The 14,659-nt window shown below is 38.6% G+C and overlaps 1 protein-coding gene across 1 annotated transcript in view; it reads right to left on the bottom strand.

The window, feature by feature from the left end:
* ZNF536 (zinc finger protein 536) overlaps positions 1-121 on the bottom strand; it is a 262,198-nt gene extending 262,077 nt beyond the window's left edge. Inside the window, exon 1 of the mRNA XM_019472532.1 lies at positions 77-121. The gene's annotated coding sequence lies outside the window, so the exon portion shown is untranslated. The remainder of the gene's footprint in view (positions 1-76) is intronic.
* Between the last annotated feature and the right edge of the window lie 14,538 nt (positions 122-14,659).

Raw genomic sequence — 14,659 nt, 5'->3', positions numbered from 1 at the left:
CCTGCCCCCCCCCCCCCCCTTCTTTCGGTTCCCATTATTTTATATATTACACACATGTTCTGTCAGCGAAGCTCACTTTGTTATCTGAAACATCTGTGGTACCCTGCTGTGGAGAAGGCCAACACTGCTGCTGCTGTTGCTGCCTGTCTTTATTAGCCACTGATTTGCTGATGTAGTCCTCCGATGGCATGCGGTGCTCCGGTTCACCTCCGTAACACCGGGGCTGCACGGCAGAAACGACGGGATTCTGTGAACTGGCAGAGAGGTCCTGTTGGTTCACAATATGGCAGTTACCATCCATATGAAGATATGAAACCAAGGTTTCATATGTGCATTCACGCAAGCACCGATTTTTATATTTCTAAAGAAATGTATGTGAATTCCTATGTAAGCTGAAAGGGTAACACCCCTGCAAAGAAGGTACATACTCATCAAAATGAAAGGACCTCCTACTTGAGGCTCCCACAAGGTCTGGCTGTTGAGCAGCCGTATTTCTTATTTTTTGGCCACGTGAAAAGTTACCTGGATTGATCTCTTTTAGCCTTATTTTCAGGTGCTTTTTACAGTCATAGTCCTGACATACTGCACAGTCCCATGAAACTCTCTGGGATCTACTGTTACTGTAAAGATTATTACCTAAGGTATAAGAAGTATGGATTTCTTATGGAGCCATGACAAGGTTTTCAAAGATCAACTTAAAGATGAAAAATCTGTCTACGTTTCTTAAATAACATTTTTAGAGATATGACATTCAGGTCACCTGATAGGAAGTGAAACTATTTCTATGTATTTTATACATTTACTTTCTGCAAATAGTAGCACCTTGGTAAAAATCAGCTTAACCATTTCCCCTCTGAAAAATCAAAACCGTCTTATCTTTACATGGATTTCTTGTGCAACAGATGAGTGAAATATATACTCCATTTAAGAATCTGAGAAATACGATTGTTAAATCACAAAACTTAACAAGAACATTCAAGGGAAGATGCAAGAACAACTCACGAAAACACTCGCATAGACCAGATTTCCAGCTGATGGCATTCCTTTTACGGGTCTACTGTTTTAAGAAACTAAACTGCTCTCTAATACAAAGGTAAGACAACAAGAAGTTAAAGGCACTTCCCTCCCTTTACAAAAAAAAAGATTTATCGGTGACATAAAAACCTGAGTTGAGTTCTGAGTCCCATAGGTAAACTCAAACCAGCTTTTTGTAGGTTTTCCGGATCTCCCAAGGACTCTGGGCCTGATTCAGAGAATAATTATGGTATGGAAACATCATGTGACTGCTGTCACAGATCTTTTACATGCAAGTCAGTGTGCATGTGTGTCCAATTCAAGACTCAAAATTGAAGACTTATGTGGAGATAATTTTAAATGAAAATAAAACACAGCTTTTGAAAAACCACCCCATTTTCTTTATAAAATAATTGATCACCTAGCCCCAGTAGGAAGGTTCGAAAGTTACTATATAATGAAGTGCTAGTAGCAAGCAACTTGCTATACTTTTCAGGAGCAAGACCGTGATGACAAGAAAAAAGAATCAAGAAAATAAATGCCACAAAGGCATCTCTCCCCTCCTCACCTCCCTTTTGCTTGAAGCATTACTTACTTTCAAATTTGCTTTATTTATATTACACAGCATTAGTACCCCCAAACCAGCTAAATTCTATGCAAACACAGGAAGGATCTTTCCATATTTAAAATCTGAACCTCATTTCCCATGCCCTGAAAATAACTGAGATGTGATGGCAGAATATCACTGGTCTCCAAAACAATCTTCGGATTACCCAACTAACAACCTGGTGTACAGTAAAACAAGCTTCAGAACTGTTCTCTAGCCAGTTCATCCATTTTACCTGTATTCAACAGGGAACTAATCTGATAGTCACAGGTTGTCCCCCTGCTCCAAGTATATCCTCAGAGAGAGAAAGGAGATGGCATACTGTTGCTACTGCCGCCGCTTACTAAGGATTGTCTTAGAGATGGTATTTCAAATCCTCTGGAGGCCAGTGAAGTCACAAGATGCTTTCCACTACCAGAGGAGTACAAAGTACCTGAGCAATAGCAAGGATCTGATCTTAAACTTACAAGATTGTTCTTATTTGGGGGAAAGTGAAAGGAAGGAATAAAATTAATGTATAAGCATAAACAAGCCCAAAACTTGGAAGATGAACTGAAAAGACAATTATCTTTATAAATTTTAAAACGGCACACAGATTCATGCAGGACAATTTTCCATCTGTCCAGATCTGCAGGACACATGCAGAAGATAGCTTCAAGTTAGCATATTTCTTTATATGAAGCTTTTTCCCAAGATATTTATGGTTGGGGGGAGTGGGGGGGGAAGTGCAATGCTACATTGGAATGGTAGTAATTCCTCTTTTACCCTCTGTGTATGTCACCGTCTATTGTTACTCAGTTTTTTAACATTCATCTGAATGTTTCATCCATGCAAAAACTCGTCCCAGCATCTTTTTTCTGAATAACGTTTGGCTTCACAACTGCAAACAATCCTCTACTGCTATTGAGTGCTACAGTCAAGTTCGTTTCACACTGGACGTTAGAATCTGATCCTAAGGCCATTAAATCACAGAGTCTTTTAAAAGTTTAATCTTGAGAGGATTTGGGTTGTAAACAAAGGACACTATACATGGGGAAAGAAACAACAGAAAAATATGAACTTATGACTCTAACGCAACCCCGAGTTCAAATTTTGTGTGTGATTTAGCAAGAAAATTCTAAGCTTTCGGCAGTGGCGCACACACCCTGGCATGTGGGCAAAGCTAAACTGAGCATTGATGCTCACATCCAAAACACACATATGGATCCCATTTTACCATAGACGTGATTCTTCATGTGCAAAACATGTGTCCGACTGGTTTTCTTCGGCTTTTTAAGATGTGCTTCTTTTTCTTTGGTGGGGGGCAGGGAGCAGAGAAGTAAATAAATAATTTGTGTGGTACTTGAAAATACATCATCTACAAAGAGAATGGCCTGGGATTCAATGCCAGGTAAAAAGCCTGTACTTCAGCTGTACCAATTTCAGCAAACAACCAAATGCCAACAGTGAGAAACTTAGTCCACTACACAGCTTCTGCAACACGTTAATCTGTCCCACTCTGTAACTGCTAGATAGGAAAGGGAAAAAGGGCTCCAGATGCTAATAACTTGGAAGTGGTAATTAGAGGAGTCCACATTACTGCTGCGAGACTCCCATCTTCCCTTGATTGCTGGAAAGAAAATTTTGTCCAGTGGGTCTCCTTCTCACTTCCAAAATATGCAGCACTTCTGTGTTCCTAAGCTCCGTCTCCTCCTCACTGAACACAACAACAGGAGCTCAGTTGGGCCTGGAAAACTTTTTTTACCTTCCCCAACATTGGCGGATGCCATATTTCGCATAGAAAATGTAGGAAAACATTCACAAGGTTATAAGGTGACCTAACAGGGAAGTCCTGCAAGCCCCAACTTTTAGCTACACAAGATCAAAATTGCCTCCCGCAGTCCCAGTCTGACTGTGACAGAGAACAAGAGAGTCTGCTCCCCTTGCTTTAAAGGGTAACAAATATCTTTAAAGGCTTGTTGAGCATTTATAATCTCTGGGACCACAGAGACAAAGTAAGTCTGGAAAGGGTCTGAACGTCGCATGAGAAAGTAAAAGGAAAAATACACTTATCACAAAGAGGGAATGCATTTGTATTATTCTATTGAAATAGCACAAGGCTACAATGACAGGCTATAAATTTTTCTCTTGGACTGTAACCAATATTTTCCATTTCAAGTAACAACAATGTAAGAAAGACAGACTCAGAATTAATAGAAATTATGGGCATAAATCGGTAGGTACTTAGGTGAAAGAGAACCTCAAATTCGGGTATCGTTAAAGGAGAAAAGGTTAACTAGCCCTTTGAGCAACCCTTGGATCCATTTACACTGCTGACACACTGACCAAAAAAGTATGCTTAGATTTTACCGATGATGTCCATCTTTATAGTTCTCAGATTCATAGCCTAGAATGTTACGGTAAATTCTTGGCAGTGAAATTATCCCTGAAATTTAACATCACACATAACACTAAACCTAATCTATGACTCCAAATAATAATAGCAGCAATAGTAACTATGTGGTTCTGCAGTGATGAGAATTAAGTTACAGAAATTTCTCAATTCTACTTTTTCTTATTTGATATGTCATTTCACTTAACAACCAAGAATTATTAAATATTAATAATTTGAAATCAGTGATGCGCCTTAAGATATACATTTACAGACTTAGTATTTTTCTTAACCTTTCTGTTGCTGTAACTGGCTATTGAAACATCGGCTGCTCATTTAAGAGAGAAACAAAACAAACAAGCAAAAAACCCAGGACTGAACAGCAAGGAGACTGTTAGCCAAAGCCAACGTACATTAGCAAAGCTGGGTCCAGAAGATGCACAATCTCTCCTCCATTTTAAGACCCAATCCTACATTTGTTTAGCGAATGCAAATCCCCATGATTTTCCAACAGCTCCATCGAACCTTGGGAGATAAGTCTTATAACTGAAAATAAAGTTGACAAGTCCTTCTTTTTCCCCTATGCAGACTTCTAAAAGAGATGGACTGTGAATATTGTAAAAAAAATAAAATCAATGCAAAGTTATTTAGCACAGGTGTTCCTGTTATTGTTCTACATTTGGAAAGCCCACACATTCAGCGCACCTTCAATTCGCACACCCAGCTGCATGAGGTGGTGGTCTATTGTTCGTTTAGAGGTTTGCAGTAAAAAGCATGAAGTAATATTGGCAAGCTCAGGAGCTATTTTTTTCCTCTTATGATGTCTCCCTGCATCTATTTATCTAGCTCTCCTTGCTTTGTTTCTGCTTTTATATTCAGTATATTCAAAAAAGGGTCAGAATAGGTTTTAAAGATGTAATGCCACGCTCAAGCCTTTTGAACACTAAGAGGAAACCTCAAAAGGTTCACGCATAAGGGAACAAAGATATAAGGATAGCTTTGAACCTGAGGGGCTCTCTCACTGCAAGCAAGTGCATTGCCAGCATGTCACAGGTGTACACCACATGAGCAAGTGAAAAAATAAAATGCGATTGTGAAGGGGTGTGATGCTGACGGGTCCGAGTCCAGAATGCATTAATCCCAGGGTGAATGTGTGCATCTGTTAGATATTTATGTAGTTCCTACTAGTAGTTTGTACAGATATCTAAGCAGGTGAACGTCAACAGCTTTGAAACCATATGTTAAAGGGAGCCTGTGAGATGATACGAGAAGGCTATCAGGCATTATGGGTCTGACAAGGGAGGGCAGACACCTACCGATTATAACATTGCCCCGGTTAGTCGGGACTCCTGGGCCCTATGTCAGACTCCTGCTGATTTAGCTGTGTGACACTGGGGGAAACAACTGAATCTTCCTCTCCATTTCCCCATCCTTGAACAAAAGATAGTAAATACGACTAAGGGGGGGAGGGGGAGAAGTGGAATTTTTTTTTTTTTATTCCAAAGGTTTGTATAAAACACAGTTGTGTTAGAACAACAGTTCTTAGATGTTGACTTTAGTTTGTCAGAAGACAACGGAGTCAAGATCTCTGTCTCCTAGTAGTTACAGGAACACGCTACAGCAGAGGAGAATCAAGTCCTATTCCTTTGTCTAATTCAAAGATTGTTTTATTCTTGTTTTTATATTTTAACTCTGAGTTGCTCAGACTCGGGAATGACGTGCATCTGAACTTGGGTCATCCCATTTCCCAAGGCAGTCTCCTGACCACCAGACTGTACACCTGGTAGGTACGTATAAGCACAGTTGAATACAATGTATTTTCAGAGTATTTTCAGAAAGAAAAAAAAAAAAAAAAAAAAAAAAAAAAAAAAAAAAAAAAAAAAAAAAAAAAAAAAAAAAAATCAGCTTTAAGAAAAACAATGCACTTCCCAAAAGTGACATTTTGTCTATAATGTTTACTTTCTCTACTAAATATCATCAGCAAGGAACTGTGAGAATTCATTCATCTTTGAATGAATTTATAAAACATGCTGAGAGGTCTCCGGCTGAAATGTGTGAATTTTTGTTTGTTTGTTTGCTTTTTAATGATTAGCACAGAGTACTAGAAGCCAAAAATCGTCAGTTTACACACCACTTTAACCTAGACCACTCAGTTTCTGCTACCATACATGACTTTTAGAAAATGAAAGGAAAACTGTTTTCACATTAAATGCTGGGTTTCTAAAGGAGGTCTGTTAGGAAAATTTTCCTTCAAATTAAAATTTTCTGTAAAACGGAGAAAACGAATATCTCAAATCCCCTCCACTTCAAATAGCTTAGCAACTACCTTGAACCCTCAATGGTTCAAGTTACTCTCAAAAGTAAGGGAATCAAAAACTAGCTTTGGAGTCCTATAAGATCCTGTTGCTAGAGGAGTAATTCCACCTTTGAAAATCTTGGTGAGACTAAGTGACTTGATCAAGAGCTCCAATTTCATTTTGTCCTCAATGGTTTTTATACATATACAGTGCTGGAGAAATATGCCTTCCTCCCCCTTTTGAAGTATTATGGCCTCACTGAAAAACATTCAGGGAGGATCCACCCATAGGACATGGGTCTCATAGTTTAGCATTGCCCAAGTCCATACCATTATCATACCATACCATTACCAGTCCATAGTAAACCCCATGAATTTCAACAGCTCCACTGAGACTGCTGCTAAGTGCTTCTGAAAAAAATCTAATCACAGCTTCCCATCCTTTTGTATGTCCACCTTTTACAACACCAGAAACGCACTCTATAGTAGCCCTTTTCAATTTATTTCCCCCATAATTCCCTTCCCAAGAGGATATTATTCATACCCTACTCCTTCACAATGTAATTAGCTTGTTCCAGTCCTTGGAAATGAAACGTTCACCCCTTCTTTTGCCCCAACCCTCAAGAACCTCTTGCAAGGGTCCTCTTGTAGCTCACCGCCCCACAGGGTGGGGAAAGACACACCATAATTGCTCTACACTTGGTACCACAGAGAGAACAATCACACTCACCTTTTATTACTTTGCTTGACTTCAATGAAGCGCAGTTAATAAAGAAGGCGTGTATGTAAAGTCAGTGGTTTACCAGAGACCCGCCACCTTTGTTGTTTGAGGCCCCTTCGAGTGCCCTGCAGGACTCCCCTACTCCAACACCTGCTCTAGCACAGGCAAATCTAGGTCTAGCATTGCAGTGGCACAGGTCCACGGAAAGGGCAAAGTCACAAATGACATCTCCACTGTGTATTAGAAAATATTAATTGAGATTTTTAATTTTGGGAGATGTGTATTGCATGGCATCTATAAAATATGCCCCAAACATTCTCAGGAATACAGCTCAAAGAGTTTGATTAAAATTGAGCAAAATCAGTCTCTCATCCTTCTGTTTAAAAAATGAGAATTCATTTATTCAGCTTAATTCAAAGATTAAATATGATTAAAATATCTATAAGATGTCTAGCTTTTCTGAAATAAACTGCAGTGGCCATCAAAATATTGATAGTCATTGGTAAATTACTTCTGGTGTTTAATCAATGTTATTTTTTTATCATCCAATTTTTTCTTCAAGTCAGCTTCTAACACTAAACTACATTTCATCAAGGTTGGTAAAATGTTTAGAAAGGAACAGATGTCAGAATATGGGGATTGCCAATAACACTGATGGAAGCCAGTAATTTCTTTCCTGTCCAAAGGCAAAAGAATGAAGAATAATCTAGACTGTATACAATAATACAAGATTTACTACAACATTAATGGCTATAAAAAGTAAAAGTATACAAAAGCTATCTCCATTTTTTTCAAGCCATCACTAAGGGCAGTGTTTTTCAATTTGAGACATTTTTTACTGGAAAATGAAAGGTCTATGTATTCTTAAACCTTTAAATATCCATAAAATACAGATGAAGACACAGGCTAGCATTAGTTGCTTCCAAATATACTTGTATATTAGTCTATTGTGTAAGTTAATAATTTTGCCAAATCTCAAAAAATGTGGATGCAATCTTTCCTTTAAGAAAGCTGCTCAGCCTTTTATTTACAGATTGTAACATTTACATAAGAGTTTGGTTTAACAAGAGATATAAATATAGATAAAACCCTTAGGACTTCATTCTTTAAACTGCCCTCTAAAAATCTGCCCTACAATTTGCACACTGAATTTTGTGCAGACTATTCTTGGAAGCCTTTTGTGAATTAGGGAGAACTGACTCGAAACAGGGGCTGGTTAATCACAATTTTGCAAATTGTACGTAGCAATCATCCTCACATTGTGAAATTCAGATCTATAAAATGCTGATGTTTTAAAGCTGAAAAATAAATAAGCTAAGTAGGACTACTTTGCTAAGGAAAAAAAAAAAAGAGAGTATAAGACCCCTTGCAAAGAAATCCTTAAAATAAAAATAATTAAAATAAGAGAAGTGGTATTGTAAGTAAAGGGCATCTCCATTCCATCTCTCAACTGCAAGCCCACCCTGGAAAAGATTTTACTACCTGACTGTTCCTGCCCCAGTCTCGTATCAACAGTCACCTGAATATACCAGGCAAATTCCTGCACTTCCAAGAATAAACCTGTGGGAGGTTTACTATTTTAGAAGGCTTCTGTATATTTGTCTACAATCTGGAAAAGCTATCCAGTTGAGGAACGACTGGTGAAACTTCACTCTTTCACATGTCTATTGCTGACTGTCATCTGTGCACCCAGTCAAAGCTGCTTTGATTAAATACCAGGACCGTCACTTGAGTACCAACTGCAGCAACATGGATACATGGATACGATACTTTACGATGCATGTTGAATGCAAACACTTGAGAATAATAGCTGGCAACTAAATAGTTTGAGGGAGAAGGAGCAGAATTTATGTGGAAAAGATGATGCCTCAAAGACGACATTTTTTGTTCTGCTTTCAAGCTGCGGCTAATATAACTTCATCAGCATTTAGAACAAAGCTGACTCAAGATTCTTCTTTTCCACACAGGTTTTGCAACTGCTAACGTTTAGTATAAATGAAGGTCTCTTTCTATTTATTTTCCCTTATCTGTTGCGGAAAGACCTTGCCGAACTGTCTGTTTTGAGTGTACAAGGATATGCTGAAATTCATGTAAAATATTTTCTCTTATCAATGTAATTATAATGACAAGAACTTTCCGTTGGGGTTCAGCCGTGACGCAGCGTGCATTGGTTGCCCTCCTGCCATTCCAAGCCCCCTCACTATGGACACAAATCACAAACAGTGGAAACACTGTTTTCCTGATGTTGATCCTCCCCAAAGGTCAGGTTTCTTACCTCAAACATTCCAGCAGTTGCTTAGACTGCAGTTCAGGAATTTTATGTAACATTACTTCTAGAAAGCAAATATTTATGTTAGTAAATACCATTAAAGTATTACTGTTATACAGGTATTCTCATTAGTAAACTGCTAAATATAAGAAAGAGAATTTTAAACTAAATGGATGGAAACATACTATATTTGTATATTAAACAAACTTTACCATGTTACTTTACCATGCTGTTTTATCAAACACGAAGTCCAGCCATGAACTCTTTTTATGGGAATTAATGTTTTTAGAATTAATACAAATTTAGAATTCATGCCTTTGCTACAGAGGGCAAGCAGAGGCAGAAAGCCCTACAAAAAACAGAACAAATTGGTATTACCAGGATTTCATAGAAGTAGCGGTCAGGAAAAAAAGAAAAAGAAAAATAAAGGACCCACAGGTACCTTACAGAGGGATGAAATAAAGACATCCCCTTTGAATGGGACAGGCTTACATTCAGGTCTGGCTCTGAATAAGGTCTACCAGGTATTCAGCTTCACACATCATAAGTGAGTATCCTGAGCATCAGACTAGGTTATTCTAGTAGAGCACATTCACTCACCCGCTCCTACTGGAGCTCACTCTTCTGTTGTCCTTCTTCCTTTTTTAATTGGAGCAAGCATTTAACCTACAGCTTCATCAGCACAAGTGAATGCCAAAAGGACAGAGTTCAGGAATCTCTCTCAAAATATATATTATTTATTCAAATAGAACAGCTTGAGCAATCTTGGCCAATGAAACAGAACTTTTTAATGCCTGAAATTGGTACAGGATGAAAAGAAAACTCTCTCCTTTCAATTCCATCCCACGACTCAGGTTGGAACTGAGATCTACAGAGGGAGAGCTGAGCTTCTTCCTTTGTTTTCTCTGCTTCTCACCTTGGAGGCCAAGAGTAGGTCAGGAAAAGTTTCTGTGTTATTTATTAACTCAAAAATGGTATATTTGCAAAAGCCATAACAGAGGATCTCTCTTGGGATAAGACAACATGAGACACTGAAAGCAGAGAAGGCCTGCAAGCGGGAAGGAGTCTTCCAGGAACAGGATCTAGATTACACAAAGTTCCCAAAAAAACTCTGGAAGATTCTTGTTTGCTATTTTGAAGACAACCTGACGATGAGTCCAGACGTACTAATTCAGACTTTCAAAAGACACATTTCAGCGTGCTCCGAGTTTAAATGTAGGACAGTAAATGAGCCATTCATCATACACAAAATCATCTTAAATGTCACCTAAGCCATTTCACTTATTTGAGAAATGTTGGCAGCACTGAACTTGCAAATACTGTGTATTTCAGAGGTAAAATGCCCAAGACTAGATTTTTTTTTTAAACGAATTTAACATAATGAAGCCAACAGAAGTAATTTATTCCATGTTTGTTAAATCCAGTTATGTTGGTAATTAGGTAAATGCTTTGCATCGATGTTTTTGTTACCTTCCTGAGTACTTCTACTGAAGGATTTTATTCTTCCTACAGCCCAGCTTTTATTCATAATCTGAGCGCATCCTAGTTTCTATTTGTTACCGTGTTTTAGGCAAAGATGTTTCAGAACCATAAAATTAATATGGATTCAAAGTTCACAGCACTTCAAAAAAAAAAAAATAGTTATGTATCTAAGAACCCAAACGGGATGCCAGCACTGGGTGATTCACAATCCCAGTGCATTGGGATTTTCACCAGCTCTCAGCATTGCCTCCAAAATAGCAGCAGTCAGCGCAGGTAGGCCACAGTGCAGGTACTGAAAGTACAGCTGCTCTGCAGTAATTGATTCTGTATGTTGACCCAGACATTAGGATGTTTACTGTCTGCATATGACTCCTTCGCTTCATGGGAAGCTGTACAAAACTAGAACAGCTCATGATATGTCAGCCTTTTGACGGATACATCAAGCACTGTCTCTTAACATTTCTTTACTGCTTGAGAAGATCTGACCTTGTGGCTCTAACAAATCACACAAACCTCCTGGACAACACAAGACGACACTACAACACAAGTCCGGAGGCTCCTAGGGCAACATGAGGCATCTACTTGAGAAAACTGTAGGCAGTTGCTTTAGGAGCAGAGCAGAATGTTGCTTTCAAGTCCGCTATTATTTTATTATTATTACTACTACTTAACAGGAGTATTTTGGAATTACTGAAGTTGTCTGCTCAAAGTCAAACTCTTGCCAGATACTGTTGCCCACAGTCCAGTCCGAGAGCAGCAGAACTTCCTCATGCTGCCTCTGAAGGTGAAGGGATACAGACCCTGATTCCATGGAGCCAGAGAGACTCAGAGATACTACTAATTAAAAACAAAATACTCAAACCCTTGGGGGGGGGGGGGAATCTACAAATCAGTGTCAGGGTATTTTAAAATATCCCATAATTCCCATAAGGGAAAAAGGCTTGAAAGTGTGTCTCTTCAGAGACATTTGTAAACATTTCTTTGGCTACATCCACACGGGTGGGAGATCCTGCCCTTAAAACTGTAGAATACTGTAAGACGACCTGGAGGGACTAGGCCATATCAAGCCATGTTGAAAAGTATACTGGAAGTAAACTTCAATTTAGAACGATAAGAATAACACCTCACAAAACGAATGAGTATTATCATCCACAATCATGGGTTTCAAACTTACAAAGCTGTAACATTTTAAAATAACATACAGAGAAGCGTAATGAGACCAACCAAATCTGTTTTCTTCACTGTGCTTCTCATGGCCCTGTATCTCTTGCGTCATTGCATTTGTACGTTTGAAGCTATCTACTGCCTTGGATGAACACATGGAGCTGTTCTACACCAACTGCACAACTTGGGTCATTTTAAACTTGTTTTGAATAACTTCCCCTGTTTACCAATGTTTTAGGAAGTTCAAATCTATAACGTCTATCGCTAGAAATATACAACACTAAATGTGTGCTGCATAAGAAAATTTGAGTAGACACTCACAATTTACTTAGTTCCCTTTGAGGGGAAAGAGAAAGATGCACAGTACTTTCATTATCTGTCCCTAAGTGTTTTTTGTCACATTTTGACTCTACCACCATTCTTCAGTGACAGACATTAGGTATGACATTTTTTGACACAATGTCAATAGTGACATCAGTAATATTTGACACAAGGCACATTGGGGTTATTTGACACAGACAATTGGATAGCTCAGGGCACCGGAGATCCAATGCATAAAGAGTTTTACCTCCAAGTCACCAGTGAATATCTAGCCCAATGTTTTCTAACTGCTACCAACTGATGGCTCCTCAGAGTCTTATACAGAAGGAGTTTGGGTGTATTGAACAGATGTCCAGAAAACAAAAATCAACACAATAAATTACATTAATCTGTGCCCTATGTTGAAACACCATGGAATGAATAGCCAGTAACAAAGCTATTCTTCTATTGCTATCTGTAATTCCTTTCAAAAATGGTTGAATCCCAAAGGAGACACGGGAGGATCAAATGAGTCAGAGAGCACTACAGCTCTAGTCTCCTGAATAAGATTTCTTCTCAACAGCTTTCAGTCCCATGGCTTTCATTAACAGTTAAATATACTTATGGGAAAATACAAATGTGAAATGTTACTTTCAATGATGTGTTTTCTAAATATTTCACAATTGGCTAATATACAGGACTCTCAAATGCTGAACAGAAACAAAATGAATTACATATATGATCACTCTAGAATTTCCTAGAGTGCCACAGTCCTGATTAAACAAAGCACTTCTACCTACATCCAATAAAGCACTTATCTAAGAGCAGAGTCTTGCAATATCTATTAGGCACCTGGCTGAGCTCCCGAATCCTGCGTTCGGCCCCAAGATCCATTACGCAAAACCTGGAAGCTCCGGACATGAGCAGGAAGAGGTGTTAGTCCTGGGTACATATGACCCGGACCTACAAGGACAGTCACCGGCATAAGGTACCTAGGTGCTTGAAGAATTTTATATTACTAAGCGTCACACCCAAAGATTTAGAAATCTAAATTCCACTGAGTCTTTGTATAGCGTATGAATCCTCTTTTGGAGCAGACATTTTACATTTTTGTCTTATTTTAAGGTTATGCTTATGTTCAAACACCATCAGCACGTGCAATTTCACAGGAGCAGGACTTCTTTAATGAACCAGACATTTTTTTAAAAAAGTTCAGAGCTAAGTGCCTTACTTATAGACTAATACCAAATCAGAGTTAATCCATGTGCAAAATGTGCTCCTTTTTCCTATTTTGTATTAATTTTTAAAAGATGATCCACATTAGCCTGTTTATCACAGAAAGTCATCAATAGGACCCTGTGTTCCACTGGAGAATGGCATTCAATCAATAGCTAGAACCAACAGTTGGGCTACCTTCAGATTCCCTGGAATACTTTTTTTTTTCCTTTATTTTAAATTAGACTATTCTAACTCCCAAACAGACTCCTTCATTGTTCTGCAAATTGTGGTTTCCCCAAAAGCACCATCCTAGCTGGGAATCAAAATACATGAAACATATTCACTGTCCCTTAAGAAATTATCCCACATTGTTACATATCATAGAAAAAGAGGCAAAGCACATTTTGTTAATCATGTGTTTGGACACCCTGTCATATTGCAACTTCTCAAACAAGTTACATTTTTAAAAAAAGCGTAAGAACAATATGTATTTTACTACAACAAAAAGCATTTCTGGAGCAAACGGTTGGGCTGAACCACTAAGGAGGCTAGCAGTACACCACTCCCACAAAGTAAGGATAGTAAACTTGCATGAGACTTCACAGAAACTGTGCCACAAGGCATTTCCACCTCTCTCTCAAAGTCAGAAGGGATACACTTTTGACACATGGGCATAAACATCTGGTGTTTTCCCAATCTCTGTCCCACAAGGCCAGAGCAAGGAGTCCACTGCTCGTCCACAATGCTCACCAGTCAGAGTTCAAAATTTCCCTTCTACAAAGCACAAAAATGCTGAACAGTCTTACAGCCTCTTCCTATCACATTATTTTAAACAGCAGGTATGTGATCAAGTCTCATTTTGCCAAAAGCTTCACATCACAAGGTATATTGCATGCTTCTTGGTCCAAATTTTTGGGGAAGCATTGTGCTAGGCACACATAAACATTCTCACGAGAGGGATGAGTTTATGATATAATTCCAGTGTGAACAGCCACTACATTTCTGTTCATATGTCTTTATCCAAATAAAAACACCCATTTCTCGGTGGCTGGACAACCCACTTTTATTAGTGGACATCTGCATCCTTTCCACAGCTCTAGTGTAATCTCTCCTTTCCATGGTGAGTGCCATTAGAGCCTCATTTCTGGGTGGGAACATTCAAACTAGTAACGTATCATTTTACATCTCAACTGTTCACTTCTTCAGAGATTTAATAG

Source organism: Aptenodytes forsteri, unplaced genomic scaffold (genome assembly GCF_000699145.1).
Source record: "Aptenodytes forsteri isolate BGI_AS27 unplaced genomic scaffold, ASM69914v1 Scaffold356, whole genome shotgun sequence".
Taxonomy (NCBI): Eukaryota; Metazoa; Chordata; class Aves; order Sphenisciformes; family Spheniscidae; genus Aptenodytes; species Aptenodytes forsteri.
The sequence above is the reverse complement of the archived record's forward strand: the minus strand, read 5'-3'. Positions and strand labels throughout refer to the sequence as shown.